This window comes from Drosophila sulfurigaster, chromosome 2L, assembly GCF_023558435.1.
Source record: "Drosophila sulfurigaster albostrigata strain 15112-1811.04 chromosome 2L, ASM2355843v2, whole genome shotgun sequence".
NCBI lineage: Eukaryota > Metazoa > Arthropoda > Insecta > Diptera > Drosophilidae > Drosophila > Drosophila sulfurigaster.
The window spans coordinates 1,288,426-1,301,996 of NC_084881.1; the positions used below are offsets into that span (position 1 = coordinate 1,288,426).

Below are 13,571 nucleotides of genomic sequence, written 5' to 3' on the forward strand. Positions count from 1 at the left end.
TATGTATACCGTGGCGAGCACATGTTTGTCACTTTTGACTTCAAGCTTTTTAAAAATTATCCTTTTTCAATAATCTTTATTTAAATATGTCTATAAATAAGGGCCTAAAAAATGTAATAGATAGATAGCTTATATTTTTAATATATTTATCAAATAACAATTAAGGAAGCGACAGTCGAGTGTGATCTATTGTGAGATACCCGTTACTCATTTTGAATTAAAGAAAAATAGTGTTGTATTATTCTTAAAAATATAAGAAATCAATATACCTGAAAAACTAAAATATAGCAACCGCAATTTTGATTATATGAATATAAACCTTTTTTCAAAATATACCAGAGTGCAAAAATATACCAGAGTGCAAAATATACCAGATTGCCAACCAAATCAATTATGACACGAAGTAGGCGTTTTTTTTTATTACAAAAGTATTTCTTAAAAAAAAACCTTTTACAATTTTTATCTATTCACAATCAAATTTAAGGAATCATATAACTAAGTAACAAAAATTAAGACTAGCCTCAAAATTACGCCTGTCATTCGTGTTTTTGTCGATTTGCAAGGTCGGAACGTGCGTGTGGCAAAAATTTGAAATAAAATTGATTTGCGTGCAAACATAACAGGTGCTGTGCTTTATCTCTTATAGTCTCTACGGACAGACAGACGGACGGACATACGAGCATGTCTATATCATCTCGGATGTTGACGCTGATCTTTCTATCTGTTACAGATATTTCCTGCAGGCACAAAGTTATGATACCCTTCTACCCTCTGTAGCGGGTAAATCTAAGAGTCTTCTAGAGATAGAGATCAAGTATTTTTTGACACGCAGATAAAGATTGTTTCGAATTTTGTCCACGCCCATTTTCGCCCATATAAATCGATAAAACTTGAAAAGCAATATTAATTTTGAAGCTAGAGTCGCGATTCCTGGTAGGTTATAACTATTTAACTATAGTCCGTCTGACTTCTGAAAATTTGATTGCTATCAGATCAAATTTTGTATGGGAAAATGCCTATTACTATATTTTGAATGTAGTACTATATCAATAAATGTACTTTAAAAAGTCTTTGGTATATTGCATTTTTTGTATTTGCTGTATATCAATTTGGTGTATTTAAAAATTATTACCGCACTTTTACCACACTAATTAATGTTTATTCCCTAGTCTTGGCTTGGCGGTGTGTCCGATCTAAAAGCTAGTCCCTAACCACTTTTTGTTGAACACTCATGGGATCAAAAATCGAAAATTTTAAAGTTAATTCAGGGTCTCGCTGCAGAAACTACCGAGAACCACTTCAATGACCGGCTATAAATTGCAGTGTGCAAGCTCAAAATAGGTAGCCCAACAGGGGTTAGGAATTGCTTTGCCGTATCATCCCAAGTCACTGCACTACGAACTAGCCACCAAAAAACGGAACGGACCGTGGTGCCTAAAAAGTAGGCGTACCTACCCTAGCGCTGGCAGTCGTGTTCAATGGTCAAGTGGACTGGAACATGCCCGCAATAGGTCAAATCAAGAGCACTGACACTGCCAAACGACACTACGAAAAGGTTGCGAGACAAAAGGTAAATGCCAGCAATAGAGGATTGTTCTTTCTCAGCGCACACTGCATCATCTACCATCAAACGCGAGTAAGGTGAAAGCCGTCTTGTTACCTTCGGATTAGACATCACCCTTCTCAGGTGGTGTTTTAAACCATATTTAAACGATTGACACATATCCATATAAAACTAGTACGAATAATACAACGATCTGAAATCCGAAATTCTAAACTTGAAATCAATAAAAATACCAAAAGCCGCCTGACCTACTACAATAAATCTCCTCACAAAAGCAAAGCAGAAAAACTATCGTGATATTGGAATAAGTAATACCTTACGAAACAAATTCCAAATACAGTAACAGAACATCAAAGAACTATCCCAATTTCAACCAACAAAAAATGATTGACCACAGGGGGACATTGTCTTCACTCCTCTAGTGTTTGTAGTAGTTATTATAAGAACAAGATGCAAATTCAAATAAAAGTCATTTATTTAAAAATAACGAGTAACTGGTTGGTTGGTTGGTTTAAACCTTAACTGGCATATTAAGGCCATTATCGTTAGCTTTATCAAAAGAGAATTTAAAGAGAATGAAACATATAACCAACAACAACATGAATGGTCTGTGTACGTATGACAGATGCAACGTAGACACTACATGGAAATCCCGATGAATACTACGAATACCTATAGACATACTGTTGAATATTTCAAATAGAATTATGCATAAAGGAATAAAAGCGAACTTCAACTTTAAACTTAATTATCGAAATAGGGATATAGCTATTTTAATAGATAGTGAAATTAGCACTTAATGCACACATGAATTGATGGAAAAACTAGCAAAACTAAGAGCATAGTCTTTGATTCGGCATATACCGATATTGTGAATCTGACATAGAACCTTCAGTTGTAGAATGCCATGGCTAGGTTAGAGAATTAAACAATAACTTAAGAACACATGTTCGGTGAAAAGGTAGTATATACAGAAGTGCCACAGAAAAAACTTCTACTCGAATATTACTTCAGTTTCACTTGTAAGTGCCACTGACCCACTTTTACAGTGGTTACAAAAACACTAATTATTTTGCCAGTGCATTTGCTAAAACAGTACAAAAAAAAACTCCACTTGGAAACAAACTTTATGAAAATACCAAATGCTGTAAAAAAAAAAATTGTTCTATTTTTTATAGTCTCTGAGATAAAAGTGCTTGTTTTCATACAGACAGACGGAAATGGCAATATCGTTTCGGCTGTCTATGCTGATCAAGAATAGATATACTTTATAGGGTCGGATATGCCTTCTTCTGCCTGTTACATACATTTCCTGCCGGTTTAAAGTTATAGTATCCTTCTATTCTATGGGTAGTGGATATAATAATTATTTATATTTTTTGTTTTATAGTAAATTTCAGAATCCCACAGTCGGCAACAGCGGTATTTGCTATATAAAATTATTTATTCTTAAAAGATTCTTCTTTCGAAACCAAATTTTGTTGACACTCAAACCCGATCATAACCAAAAAAAAGTGCCGCAATTATTTCAATATGAAACACCTAGAAAGAGTCTCAAAAATCCTCTACTGAACCCTCCTCTAGGATGCTGGCTGGGTCAGAGATACATAACCTCATTGTCATTGGGTAACATATCTCTACTATGCGCCGTTGCACGTACTGCCGATCATAGCTGAGGGATGTGTTCCTTGTTTTTCGGGTTCTTGTGGTCTGGACTCCCATGAATAAAAATTTACAATATGCCTCTGAATGGACCACAAAAACAATTCACTCGGGCTGGGATGTCAGTACAAACGTCGGTGGAATGCATGACTGCTGCAAAAATGCTGTCACAAACAACAATCCGAGGTTGATGCGCTCGGGTGCTGAGGCCTTAGCCGACTCGGACTAAGAGAGCGTATTATTTCTACGGCGGAGAGGGAATGTCTCTTTCGGTCTCCGTGGCCTATTGCCAGTACGTCTAAGGGGCAGCGGGGCACGGTGGGACTAAAGCAGAAGGCCAAAAATAAGGCGGCTGCACGCATTTATCTCGGGTTTATGCGCGGCGCGGTGGCGTAGCTTACCTGCCTACCCAAGACAAGGAGAAGCTCGCCTGGCCAACGTTCGGCTGTGTGTGAGAGTTCGAAGCAAGAGGCTCCAGTGAGCAAGACGCAGCGAGCACCTGGATTCACCAACAGCCCAAAAACGGATAGGAACAGAGGACAAAGACAGCGCACAGCGGTTGCTGAAACTGCCAGGCAACATCTCTCCGGATGAAGAACGCCCCAGATAGCCCAATGGCCATCTTCGAAGAATGAGGGCTGGATAAATGGTGTCAAGATCATGACATGCAAGATTGACCCAACATTGCTTTGGCTGAAAGTGACCGTCCCCAAGCTGGACGTCTTATGGGAGGGGCCGAGCTGTACAGGAATAATATTCCGTCCAATCCGCAGGCAAAGATCCTATTCCCCATAGTCGTTCAGGGGGGCACTTCAGTTGCTTACGAAGCAGAAGGTTGATGAACTTCTGCCCAATAATGGTGGGCAGCTCATGGCAAGCTTTCTGAATAAACCTAGACATCGTAAAAGATACCTCCAGACTGAGGAAGCTGGTGTCTAAGCAGGTTTCTAGTCCCAGTCTGCTAAAGACGAGCGACGAAGTGTGGACTGAGAGCAGTGCTGAAACAGTAAACTCTTAAAGCGCAGCTCAAATTTAATTTCCCAGGATATAGTGGAACAGAAAACAATACAGCTCAATGCATCTGCGGTCCTGCGCATCAATTGATCTCTAGCCAGCAGGGCATCGATGGCAACGAAATCGGAGATACCCTTGCCAAAGAGGGGTAGGGCTCGAAGTCAGCAAAATGCATGTGTCGATATCCCTGAGATCTCTAGAAAGAAAAATTTAAGTACTCTCCAGACTTTAGTGGGTCGTGATGTGGAGCACTACCAGCTCATGAAAAACTGGAAGGTAGATAAGTGTTTCAACAAACATTAACTTAGCCTTTCAAGGAAAGACTGCAGGATAATGCTGGGAATTTTAACTTTGTCGGCTGTTCATACGGAAAGCTGGGCATTACGCGGCTACCAGCCAGGATGCTGCTGGCTTTTGTCAAAATTGCATCCATATTGTGCGACTTCTGAAAAGAAGATACCTAATATATGCTCCCCCTCGTAGAGACAGCTGGTCGTCTGATTTTGATAAACAAAGGGACATATATTGTTAAAATACATATATACGTATACATAACTTTTGAGATTGGAGTGCTTCTGCGTTTTAATAATACCATTTAAAGCAATTTGAGAAAAGGGTGAGATAAATTAGCGAAGGCTTATGGAATCAAGTGGAAATATCTGCATAAAGTTGAAATATCTGCATAAATTTGAACCCTAAAGGGAAGCTGACTTTTGATAACTGACTTATTTTAAAGTAAAATAACTAGGCGTTAGCATATGCCATTATTCAGCCAGTGATTCCGTTTCTGGCAGAGTAAATTTTTACCAATTGGTATATAAGGTTTGGCCTTTGCAAATAAGCTCCTTAAAGACATAATTCCTAACCTAGATAAACCTTGGCCATGTTCTTGGATTTGATAGTGCTCTTAAAGAATAACTTTCTGAATCAACTGTCAAGTTTGCTATCCGTCTGCGAAAGTTGCAAAAATTACATGACGTGGACAGTTCAATATGACACTCAACTTAATGATGGGCGTTCAGTTGGTTTAATAATGAAAAAACATTTTAGTTTAGATGTCCCTGATGACTTTCAATATTATTATTATGTTTTGCGAAAAGATGAGCTATATTTAATATGCCATCACAGCCGAGTAAGTGAAGTAACGGTGTGGGGTGACTATGACAAATGCCTTATTTCAAATCCGAAAGTTAATATCTTGATATGGCTAACATATGCTCCAGATCTTAATGTAATTGAAAATTGTTGTGTCTGGTTGAAACAGATTGAAGATAAGGAAATATGGACTGAAGCTTTTAATGTGTCCGGATAACTGGGAAATGCCCAACCACCCTCATTTCTGTAATGGAACTTACTTTACGGGAAGTTAAAGCATGGGGCGAATCAGCCGGGCTCAGCATTAACGCGGACAAAACGGACCTTATCCTCTTCACGAAGAAGTATAAGGTACCTGCGCGGTCCCCCAAAAATAGGCTGCACTATGCTAAAGCCGAGCCAAGCAGTAAAATACCTATGTAGGTGTGGTCCTGGACAGCAAGCTGTCATGGAAGCTCAACGTGTTAGAAAGGGTGAAGAAGGCCACCGGAGCCTTGTACGTGGTGAAAAAGATGCTTATCTGCACTTGGGGCCTCTCTCCTAATCTTATGCGGTGGATATACATCTCTGTTGCTCGCCCTATCCTCACCTATGGTATTCTAGTGTAGTGGCAGGCTACGGAAAAAAGAACGTACCTATCCATCATGGAAAGGACACAGCGTCAAGCGCTACTGTGCGCTCCGTGCAATCTATAGCGGCAAAATTGGCCATTAGGATTGCTGCAACAGGCAATCTGGGTCTACTAGGTCATACTGGTCACAGCGCCATTGGTAGGAAGATTATACTATACTATCCCCCTTACCAGTATTGACCACATAAACGCAATATATGTATATGGAACCGGACTGCTGGCGGGAAGGGCAATGCATTCCCGAAGCCCTCAACCTCTTCACCGACGGGTCGAAGATGGACGAAGAAGTCGGTGCGGCCGTATACTGCTCAGATCCGGTCTCAGAATTACAATTCGATTAAGATCTTTGTTGACAGCTAGGCTGCCATAAGATCAATGCACTCTGATGTGGTCAAGTCCAAAGTTGTCCTGGACAGCAGAAGAGCAATAGAGTCACTGAACGCATCTGTGGTCGTGCGTATCTACTGGATCCCAAGCCACCAGGGCATCGATGGCAACGAAATCGCAGACACTCTCGCCAAAGAGGGGATTGGGCTCGATGTTGGTAATATGTACCGATATCCCTGCAAACTCTAGGCCGAGAAATTGAAGTACACTCAAGACTTCAGTGGGACGCGAGCTGGCGCAATACCAACTAAATAAAAATAACCTAACCAATTTCGTCATGCAGCTTTCAAGGAAAGACTGCAGACTAATGCTCAGCATTTTAAATGGCTACTGTCTGTCGGCTGTCCATGCTGTCAAGATGGCCATCACGAACAGTGACCAGTGCAGGAATTGCAACGAGTCCGGAGTCAAGGAAACACTTGAGCATTTTCTCTGTAGATCTCCAGGCTCCGAATGAAATATCTTGTTTCGCCGTTTCATAACGAACTTCGTGATGTTTCTCGGCTATCACCTAGGATGCTGCTGGCCTTTGCCAAAACGAATCCATACTGTTCGACTTCTGATACGAAGACACCCTCCACCGGTACAGCTATGGACATCTACTAGTCTATGCTTCGCCCCTAGCATGGGCGGCCGGTCTAGCCTAACCTAACGTAATGTGCTCGGAGTGAGTTTTCCTTGAACTACATAGAGTCCTTGTGTCATTCAATGAAGGTTATTACAGAAATTATTATTTTTTTATATTTAGTGAATCAAATTTTAACACCAACTAAAATTTTAAATTTTAAAAAATTACCTTATTTTAAGTAGGTTTAGGAAAATTTTTGTAAAACACAATTATATTTAAATTATCTTTAAATATCATATGTTTTTGCATATCTACTTCAACTATGCGTGCATCTAACCTAAAACCAGCAGTGTACAACAGGTATCAGTAGAATCAACCAGATCAGCTTTTTATGATGAATACGAGCCGAATGCATCAGAATGGAATTAGAAATTTGTGATGGATTATAGGGCGCTATGTAAAAATCAAACTTGGAAAATTGTTGGGCGTCATGTCGAGTAGCATTGGAAATATTCCCCAGTAATTAGAATTGGATCGATAAAAGCAACCATTGCTCTCACGATCAAGTTCACATTCCTGAATGTTGACATTGATGAGGAACTTTACATCAGAGTTTTATCAAATATTGAGCAGCAAAGAAAAACTAAATATCGCAACGGACCTGTTTGCAAGTTAAAAAGGCAATATAGGGTTTATAGCAAAGCGGTCGTTAATGTTATAAAAAATGCTATAAAAAAACTAGGCATCAAATCAGGAAAAAGCCTCCATGCGTGTACCTAAAGAAAGAAACGGCGCTCTACGTGAATGACCTGATCGTTGAAGCAATAAATAAGCAAATGGTAAATCAATTGAAGTCTGAATTGTCTAACAATTTTGGTGTATTGTCTAGTAATCAAGTTTTCTCAGAGCAAAGAAAATAATAGTTTTGCGATTTGCCAAGCATATACATAACGGACAGGCTGAAGAAGTTCAACATGGAAGAGTTAGAAATTATCAACCGAAATGTATCCAAAACAGAAGAAGAGAAATCAGAAGGATCGAAGGTCACCTAGCAGAGCTCAGTTGGTGCCTTAATGGGGTTGTCGGCTTCGAAGCGTCCTGATACTCCGCACGTAGTTAGTGTCTTGAGCTTAAAGGTTTAATTTTTAAATTGGCAAATGCATCAATCTCTTGGGAATGCAGAAAGCAGCGTACAGTTGCATTGTCTAGCACGAATGCAGAATACATGTGTAATGCTCGGGTAACAGAAGCTGTTACCAATATAACTTTTACAGTGCCACATGCGCCCTGCAGTGAGTGCTACGGTATCGTTTATCGTTTATCGATATCGTACGATATGCGGTGACTAGAAAAGAAGCGAAAAAGGAAATCACGCGAAAGCGAGATCTTTTTTTAAAAAGTGTACCTAATTATAATTTAATCGAATTTCAATATTAAAATAAATATCCATAATTACAAATACAAGCCTACACAAAGCCATCCCTTCACACATGGCTGTGTGACTCGTCAAAAGAAGCGAAACCCCTACGAAGTCTTCTACAAGAGAAATTGGATAAACTGTCCACCACTCTGTACTCTATAGCACCACTATCAAAGTCAAAACATTACTTCATGTACTACATACAACACTAGGCATTAATAACATTAATTAGTAGGGTGCCATCTGAGGGGATTTGTTACATATGCATCTGGTTATCCTACAATAAATATCGATAGTGCAATACAAATGTGTTAAGAACTGAGTCTCTTTTAAGTGTTGACCATAACACAACAACTTGCAACTACTTTCAATAAGTCTCTAAATAAATCAGATTACATCAACAATGTTCCAATTGAGTATAATCTTATGGATGTGTGCGTTCGTTTACGTATTAGTCGAACAATAATTTTAACAACCAAATATGACTGAGTAACCGGATGTATTCCAATTAATTCGAAAATCTAAAAACATGATTAAGCAACTCAAAAAGCTATGGTTGAGATAGCTGCTACCCATTTTGATCAAAGTAAAACAGTGCCGTTTCATTATTTAATATTCTAAATGTACCATAGAACACAAAATATACTAGATTGTTAGTCAAAGCGACAATGTCTCGACTGCACCAGGTTTTTGGTTTTTTGAAATACAAAAATATTTCTTAAATAACTCAAACACCTTTTATCCGATAGCTACCAAATTTTCAGGGATCATTAATACTGCAGTTCTTATAAAAATCTCGATCTTCAAAATTAAGCTTGTTACTCGATGCTTTCAATTTTCGAAGCTAAAAATGAACGTGACAAAAATTTGAAATAAACTTGATCTGTGTGCAAAAAATTGTAGCTCTACCTCTCGTAGTCTCGAAGATCTAAATGTTGCAGGTACAAAGTCATAATACCCTTCTAACCTAGCGGGTGGCGGGTATAGGTTTACAAACTATTTTAAATTTTTATCGAGCCTGAAATGTGTCTCGTAAATAGTTGAAATATTACGGGAAATCGTGGGTGTATGAAGAATTAATTTATTGATGTCCACATTTGGGCCAAATGTTGCAATGTAAAAAATTTCACTTTGCTTTAGACAATAATTCCCTCGAACCTTTTATTGGAGCAGCAACAACGAGTTTCACCCCGCAGCCAAGGTATACCCTGCAGGTACCTGTTGCTTGATGCTTGTTTTATACATTTACTCCTCCCGCTGGCCACCCCATCGAGCATATCCGATTACGCATGATCCAATAAGAATTGTTTTGCATAATCCCATTAGAGTGCGAATACGCACTAACACAATCACACACAAAGCAGTGTACATAGGTCCGTGTCAAAACCCTCCCTTTCGCTAAACGTTTGTTCATCTTCGTCGCGTCTTTCGTGTTCTTTCTTTTCGCACAACGCACAGAATTCTTACGTTAGCTGGAGTAGTGTGACTACAAACTATTACAGTCAACGCTGGAATAGTGAGTACAGTGTGACTGTGCCAGCATTCGTTTCACTTACACCGTTCATCTCGTTTTCTAGCGCTTGTGCAAAGCACATAATTTTCCCGTTAGCTGTAGAAGTGTGACTACAAACTACTACAGTCGACGCTAAAATAGTGTGTACAGTGTGATTGCGCTAGTGTGATTACACACTAGCAACCGTTTCATCTACGCCGCGCGTCTCGTTTTCCTATCATCCGCGCAAAGTACAGAATTCTTCCGTTAGCTGTAGTAGTATGACTACAAACTACTACAGTCAACGCTGGAACAGTGTGTACAGTATGACTGTGCCGGTGTGCTTACACGCCAGCAACCGTTTCACCCACGCCGCGTGCCTCGTTTTTTTTATCGTTCGCGCGATACACAGCATTTTCCCGTGAGCTGTAGTAGTGTGACTACAAACTATTACAGTCAAAACCGGAATAGTGTGTACAGTGCAACGTTACCAGTGTGATTACCCGCTGACAGCCATGGCATCCGCGCCGTACTCCTCGTGCTTCTTCGCCAAATAACTATAGCCAAACCCAACAACAACAATTAAACAACATCTTCTGCGTTTTTCATAGTATGAATAATACAACGATCTGAAATCCGAAATTCTAAACTTGAAATCAATAAAAATACCAAAAGCCGCCTGACCTACTACAATAAATCTCCTCACAAAAGCAAAGCAGAAAAACTATCGTGATATTGGAATAAGTAATACCTTACGAAACAAATTCCAAATACAGTAACAGAACATCAAAGAACTATCCCAATTTCAACCAACAAAAAATGATTGACCACAGGGGGACATTGTCTTCACTCCTCTAGTGTTTGTAGTAGTTATTATAAGAACAAGATGCAAATTCAAATAAAAGTCATTTATTTAAAAATAACGAGTAACTGGTGGTTGGTTGGTTGGTTTAAACCTTAACTGGCATATTAAGGCCATTATCGTTAGCTTTATCAAAAGAGAATTTAAAGAGAATGAAACATATAACCAACAACAACATGAATGGTCTGTGTACGTATGACAGATGCAACGTAGACACTACATGGAAATCCCGATGAATACTACGAATACCTATAGACATACTGTTGAATATTTCAAATAGAATTATGCATAAAGGAATAAAAGCGAACTTCAACTTTAAACTTAATTATCGAAATAGGGATATAGCTATTTTAATAGATAGTGAAATTAGCACTTAATGCACACATGAATTGATGGAAAAACTAGCAAAACTAAGAGCATAGTCTTTGATTCGGCATATACCGATATTGTGAATCTGACATAGAACCTTCAGTTGTAGAATGCCATGGCTAGGTTAGAGAATTAAACAATAACTTAAGAACACATGTTCGGTGAAAAGGTAGTATATACAGAAGTGCCACAGAAAAAACTTCTACTCGAATATTACTTCAGTTTCACTTGTAAGTGCCACTTTTACAGTGGTTACAAAAACAATAATTATTTTGCCAGTGCATTTGCTAAAACAGTACAAAAAAAAACTCCACTTGGAAACAAACTTTATGAAAATACCAAATGCTGTAAAAAAAAAAAATTGTTCTATTTTTTATAGTCTCTGAGATAAAAGTGCTTGTTTTCATACAGACAGACGGAAATGGCAATATCGTTTCGGCTGTCTATGCTGATCAAGAATAGATATACTTTATAGGGTCGGATATGCCTTCTTCTGCCTGTTACATACATTTCCTGCCGGTTTAAAGTTATAGTATCCTTCTATTTTATGGGTAGTGGATATAATAATTATTTATAATATTTTTTTGTTTTATAGTAAATTTCAGAATCCCACAGTCGGCAACAGCGGTATTTGCTATATAAAATTATTTATTCTTAAAAGATTCTTCTTTCGAAACCAAATTTTGTTGACACTCAAACCCGATCATAACCAAAAAAAAGTGCCGCAATTATTTCAATATGAAACACCTAGAAGGAGTCTCAAAAATCCTCTACTGAACCCTCCTCTAGGATGCTGGCTGGGTCAGAGATACATAACCTCATTGTCATTGGGTAACATATCTCTACTATGCGCCGTTGCACGTACTGCCGATCATAGCTGAGGGATGTGTTCCTTGTTTTTCGGGTTCTTGTGGTCTGGACTCCCATGAATAACAAGTCAGAAAGTTACAGTCGAGTGTGCTCGACTGTGAGATACCCGCTACCCATTTTTAATAAGGGCAAAATATTGCGGTATTATTTTCAAAATGTACCGAAAATACTAAAAAAATACTAAAAATACACCAAATTGTATGTTTGGTATATCGATACAGCACACCATTCCAAATATACCATAGACGGCACAATGTACCAGATTGTCGGCCAAAGCAACTAAGGGCCCTAGTAAGTAGGCGTTTTTGCCCATACAAAAGTATTTCTTTAATAACATCCACAATTTTTATCTGATCGCAACCAAATTTTCAGGGATCATAACTACTATAGTAATTATAGTATATACCAAAATTCACAACTCTAGCTTCAAAATTATTCGATTTTTTTGATTTGCGGGGGCGGAAGTGGGCGTGGCAAAAATTTGAAACAAACTTGATCTGCGTGCAAACATAACAAATGCTGTCGAAAAAAAATTATAGCTCTATCTCTTATAGTCTCTGAGATCTAGGTGTTCATACGGACAGACGGACAGACACACAGACGGACAGACGGACATGGCTATATCGTCTCGGCTGTTGACGCTGATCAAGAATATATATACTTTATAGGGTCGGAGATGCGTCCTTCTACCTGTTACATACATTTCCTGCCGGCACAAAGTTATAATACCCTTCTACCCTATGGGTAGCGGGTATAAAAATTTACAATATGCCTCTGAATGGACCACAAAAACAATTCACTCGGGCTGGGATGTCAGTACAAACGTCGGTGGAATGCATGACTGCTGCAAAAATGCTGTCAAAAACAACAATCCGAGGTTGATGCGCTCGGGTGCTGAGGCCTTAGCCGACTCGGACTAAGAGAGCGTATTATTTCTACGGCGGAGAGGGAATGTCTCTTTCGGTCTCCGTGGCCTATTGCCAGTACGTCTAAGGGGCAGCGGGGCACGGTGGGACTAAAGCAGAAGGCCAAAAATAAGGCGGCTGCACGCATTTATCTCGGGTTTATGCGCGGCGCGGTGGCGTAGCTTACCTGCCTACCCAAGACAAGGAGAAGCTCGCCTGGCCAACGTTCGGCTGTGTGTGAGAGTTCGAAGCAAGAGGCTCCAGTGAGCAAGACGCAGCGAGCACCTGGATTCACCAACAGCCCAAAAACGGATAGGAACAGAGGACAAAGACAGAGCACAGCGGTTGCTGAAACTGCCAGGCAACATCTCTCCGGATGAAGAACGCCCCAGATAGCCCAATGGCCATCTTCGAAGAATGAGGGCTGGATAAATGGTGTCAAGATCATGACATGCAAGATTGACCCAACATTGCTTTGGCTGAAAGTGACCGTCCCCAAGCTGGACGTCTTATGGGAGGGGCCGAGCTGTACAGGAATAATATTCCGTCCAATCCGCAGGCAAAGATCCTATTCCCCATAGTCGTTCAGGGGGGCACTTCAGTTGCTTACGAAGCAGAAGGTTGATGAACTTCTGCCCAATAATGGTGGGCAGCTCATGGCAAGCTTTCTGAATAAACCTAGACATCGTAAAAGATACCTCCAGACTGAGGAAGCTGGTGTCTAAGCAGGTT

At 39.6% G+C, this 13,571-nt stretch overlaps 1 protein-coding gene across 3 annotated transcripts in view; it reads right to left on the reverse strand.

Moving 5' to 3' along the window:
- LOC133835098 (trissin receptor) overlaps positions 1-13,571 on the reverse strand; it is a 78,344-nt gene that overhangs the window by 45,710 nt on the left and 19,063 nt on the right. The window lies entirely within an intron of this gene.